This window comes from Colobus angolensis, unplaced genomic scaffold, assembly GCF_000951035.1.
Source record: "Colobus angolensis palliatus isolate OR3802 unplaced genomic scaffold, Cang.pa_1.0 Scaffold51, whole genome shotgun sequence".
NCBI classification, from domain to species: Eukaryota; Metazoa; Chordata; class Mammalia; order Primates; family Cercopithecidae; genus Colobus; species Colobus angolensis.
This window is the reverse complement of record NW_012118599.1, coordinates 7420150-7425299: the sequence shown is the minus strand read 5'-3', so window position 1 is coordinate 7425299 and position 5150 is coordinate 7420150.

The window sequence follows — 5150 nt, the reverse complement described above, 5'->3', positions numbered from 1 at the left end:
TTCTAGTACAAAACTCTTGTCATGCAAACAACCACAAATGACCACACAGTAAGCATGCCAGAACTGCTAGAGTAATGATTACTGGGGAAAATTCATAAGAGTTGGGGTCAGATGGTTAATCTGTTGTTCATTACCATTTAGGTCAGTGTGAAGAGATACAGTAGGTTCAGACATTAGACTGTTAGAGATTTCTATCCTTGAGCCCTGGAGCCTTTTGGTTTCATGATCACAGAACATGGATTTCTCCTCTCATGTACTCAGGGGCTGGGATTCAGAAGTGAAATGAACCTTGCTTCAGTTTCATTGTGGTACTTCTGCTTTCTGGTTTGGGGCAGGCTTGGGGGACAGTTACCCCTCCCCTGATGTGGCAGAGGCCTGGGATCTAAACCAGATGGTTAAAGTCTTATGGTGTAACGAGTAACAGTATTAGGCACACTTGTGTTCATGACTGGGGAAATACCAGCCCTTCCTTTGATATGCTGAGGGACTGATGTTCAAGTTTTGAGAAACTGTCTCAATCACTGGGCCATAGCTTGTTGCCATGGAGCTTTGAAGGGAATTAGTCTCATTTCTGGGAGGTCAACCTGCAATGGATGAGTCTTAAGCAAAGTCTTACTTTTCACTTTTAATTTTACATCTTTAAAACAAATTAACAAAACCATGGTTCTGAAAAATTAAGTGACGTGAGTATTTACAGTTGGAGAAAAGCTTGAACAGGATTCAGTTTTCCTTGTATTTAGAAAAGCATGTTTGTTTTTGTGTTATGCAGTGCTTCTTCTGTTAATACTAGAAGGCTTTAAGATAAGGATGTTTCTTTTTTATTTATTTTTTTAGTTTTTAAGGCTAGTCAACTAGGAAATATACAGAATATAAATGCAAATAAAATCAAAATAAAAATACTTTTTTTTAAATTAGGAGAATGCATTAAACCATTATCTGCCACAAATGATTCACTGAGCATTTACTAGCAACCTAGCTGGCAACTAATTGGGCTTTGAGGAATAGGCCAAAAAGCCATTATATTGTGATGAGAAAATATTATGAAAACAGATCTTACTCTGTCAACATTACCTGTTGAGTGGGGATTGCCTCTAAATTTTGTAGAATATTTTGAATACCATTAGTGTCTATGTTGAGAGCCCCTTTCCAAAATGACTGCTTTACATTACATTATTTTCATAAAAATTCATTTTTGTATCTCATTATTTTCATTTAAAAAGTCTCATATTGATTAAGGTATTATTAGTTGACATATTTGTAGCAGTTACATTATCTTTATAGTTTATTTTGAGTAAACACTAGCTGTACACCCTGGATTATGATTTTCTCTCTCTCTTTTTTTTCTTTCTTTTCATTTTTTTTGAGACTGAGTTTTACTCTTGTTGCCCAGGCTGGAGTGCAATGGCGTTGTCTCAGCTCACTGCCACCTCCACCTCCCAGGTTTAAGCGATTCTCCTGCCTCAGCCTACTTCCAAGTAGCTGGGACTACAGGCCCCCGCCATGACGCCCACTTAATTTTTGTATTTATAGTACAGATGAGGATTCACCATGTTGATTAGGCTGGTCTTGAATCCTGACCTCAGGTGATCTGCCCTCCTTGGACTCCCAAAGTGCTGGGATTACAGGTGTGAGCCACTGCGGCCAACCTGGATTATGAATTTCTGATGAAAGAAAATGACTATTCCTAAAGCATAATTTAAAACCAACACATATGTATTTAGACAGCCCCTTTTATACTAGAATATTTAAAATTATATTACAGACATCAAAACGTCCCAGTGAAAATCAAATTAATATATACCTCTAGTATGGTATTTATCATATTGGGCTGTAATTACTTATGTTTTTATTATTTCCTTGCTTATATGCATTTAATGCTATAAAATGGCACTGAATTATTAATCTATTTTACTGGAATACAGCACAGTCTTGGATGATAATAACATTGTTTATTAATCACTCATTATATGCCAAGTGGTATTTTAAATAACAGATTATCTAAACAGCTCAAATATTACTAAAACTAATTAGTTTAATGAGGTGACTGGATATAAAATAGGTATACAAATTTCTTTTTAAAAATAATAGCAATAACCCTTTAATCATTAAAAATTTATTTCATAACTTTTACACTTTTAGGAATAATTTTTTTAAAAAGGAACAAAATGTACATGGGGAAACATTAAAATATTATCAAATGTTTTCTAAGAACATGAAGTATACTCTGAGTAAATGGAGGAACTTAATAGTATGGGCTGATCTAAGTTTTAATCAGAATCCCCCTTTCCTCATCATTTTTAACAAAAAGGTGATAAATTCACCCTCTTCCACATCGCTCTTTCCAGAGAGAAACCAAGTTAGAGGACAGTGTGAGAGTTTTCAAAGCAGAAGACAAAAATGAGTATATTAAATACATTCTCAGCTGTTTATAAGAGCATCTTCTATCTTTAAAATTTCTATATCTGCTTTATTGGAATTAATGAATATCAGTCAGCAATTTAAAGAGAATTTGCATTTGGAAACATAGCTATGAATTTTCCTAATGTGAAACTTATGTTGTTTGCTTATCAAAAAAGTTATTCTTAATATTCTGTACCCTTATGTATCTTGTCTCCTATTTAGTCAATACCTGATTGAGAACAGACTTGATGATAAAGTCATTTGTATTCATGTGGTAAATACTGAATGATAGCCTACCATATGCACACCACATTGTGCATGCACTACAAGCCATAGGAATAAATAGTTACAGGTTTCTCCTAGGGTAACTTAGTATTTAATAGAGAGAGCAGGTTTTCACAAAAGAAACCAAAACAAATCCTGTGTGATCCAAGAGGAAGGAGTAATTTCACATGAAACATTGAACTGAAATTAAAATTAAATACGATTCTGACCAGATTGAGTAAGAAAAACTAAGATAAACAAAAGTCAGGAAGTATGAAAATAAATAGGCTGAGGCACAATCAAATGTCAGAAATCAATGAATTATGGGTGCATGAATGTAGAAGGAAACACAGATGAATAGTTAATATGTGACCAAATGAAGGAGGAACTTGAGTTAGCAATGAGATCATAATGTTCACTGAAAATGTTCATTTTGGAAAAGATTCAGCAAAATTTATAAAGTCAAATGTTTGTGGGTATTTGGGGTATTTCTGAAGACATTTTAGTTTATATTTGGACATTTTCATGGGTTAAAAAACTATATATTAAAATCATCATCATTAACATTTTGAAAAAGGAACTATACAGTATCTAAAAATTTGCTATTATTATTGTAGAATGAAGGTAAGCTTAGTGATAAAATTTCGATTATGTAAGACAAAACACACATTACTAAAACAACTGCTCAGTTTAGTGGGAGAAAAAGTGTTTTGAGTGTAACTCTTAATTAGCAATTAAATTTTAAAGATTCTAGTATGGAGGGTTGTTTTCTTTTTTTAACCAGTCACTGGAGTTAGATACATTTTAAGAATGCTATGAGACTAGCAAAGATTTTCCCACTACCCAAAATCATTCATAAAGGTTATTTTTTAGTCACTTCTGTTGAGGACCAGATCAGATCTTCCACCCACAAAGCTGACTCTAATCTTAAAATTCTAAAGAAAACTTTGTATTTAAAAGTTTTCAAATGCCACCTCAATAATGGGGTGCTTCATATGAGAACCACTCAAGTGGAATATTCTGTTTGCTTCTCTCCCACATTGTCACTGTACCTCAGTGCTCTTGCAGTTACAAAAATAAATATTCCTTTTCTCCCCTAAAATAGGCTTAAATATTTTTAAACATAGTTTGTGAGACACTTGAATTATTAAGATTAGGATGAAGAAATGCTAATCTTGTGGAAAAATCAATTTCCAAAGAAATTCGGGGGGAGCTATATATACAATTAATATACCCTGTAATAGGCAATTTATCTTCTAGACACAGCTTAATTTTTTATTTATTCTAGTAATTTGTTTCAAGTCTGGGTCAGGGTATATTTTCCTTTTACTATATTCCTGAAACATTTACTAAATGTTCGTTTAAAATTTTTCCATCTATGCTCATGATAGCAATAGATCTCTATGTATTTTTTCTGTTGAAATGTCCTTAGCTTTAGTACCAAAATAATACTGGTCTCAAAGACTGAATTAAGAAGTATTTTCTCCCATTTAATTTTCTGGAAGAAACTGTAAAATTGCTATTAATTATTCTTTTAAGTATTTGGCAAAATCATGTGGTGAAACCATTTGGGGGCCTAGAAACTCCCTTTTTGGAAGCTTTATGATTATTAATTCAATTTCCTTAATGGCTATAGGATGATTCCGATAATCTGTTTAATCCTGGAGGCATTAGTAGCTCATGCTATTTCACCATCTGTCTAGCCAGATCTACTTTCTGATTTTCAGTAACTTTTTCACTTTTAAAAAGGGTTTTAGTATATGTTTTCTCATCTATAAAGTGGGCTTACTTTACCCTGTTGTTATCAATCTAATACTGATTATTCCACTTGTTTGTTTTCTTGGAAAGCTATATTTGTATATTTGGTTGAATTATGTCCTCTTTTTGTTGGCTTAAAAAAAATCAACTAAACCAGTAGGGAGATCAAAATATCAGAAAAGAGAAAGCAAGTAAGAGTAGAACTGATTCATTTTTTGTTAAAGTTTAACTTTATAGACAACTATTTTGAAAATGTTGCTCTGTTTTATCGTTTATCTCAGATGAATCTAGCTGGAGTTAATTATGAATGGTATAAAATATTGCAAAAGAATCGTATCATATGGTTGCTAGAAAAGTTCTTTGTTTGAAAAGCTGATTACTTTTGTTTAAAAGAAATGTCATAAGACACATGCAGATGTAAAGCTTTGAGTTTATTGTTTATGCAAGTAAAAACTCAGGTAGTAGGAATGGCAATGATGTTACAGTCTTCTTCTTCAGCATGTTTCAGGTTATATGTAACTCACTATTTTGATCCAAAGGCCTAGTGACTTAAATCCTATGGTTATACAGTTTTCAAAATCCTCAATCTGATTCAGTTCATTATAAAGCACTACATTTATGTCAGAGTTCGCAGTTGTCGTCATATACTATGCTACTTTTGTAAATCATTGCCTGAAAATGATTTCTGTGATGATCCGGGAGAAGATGCATTGCTCTTTGAATCTAGG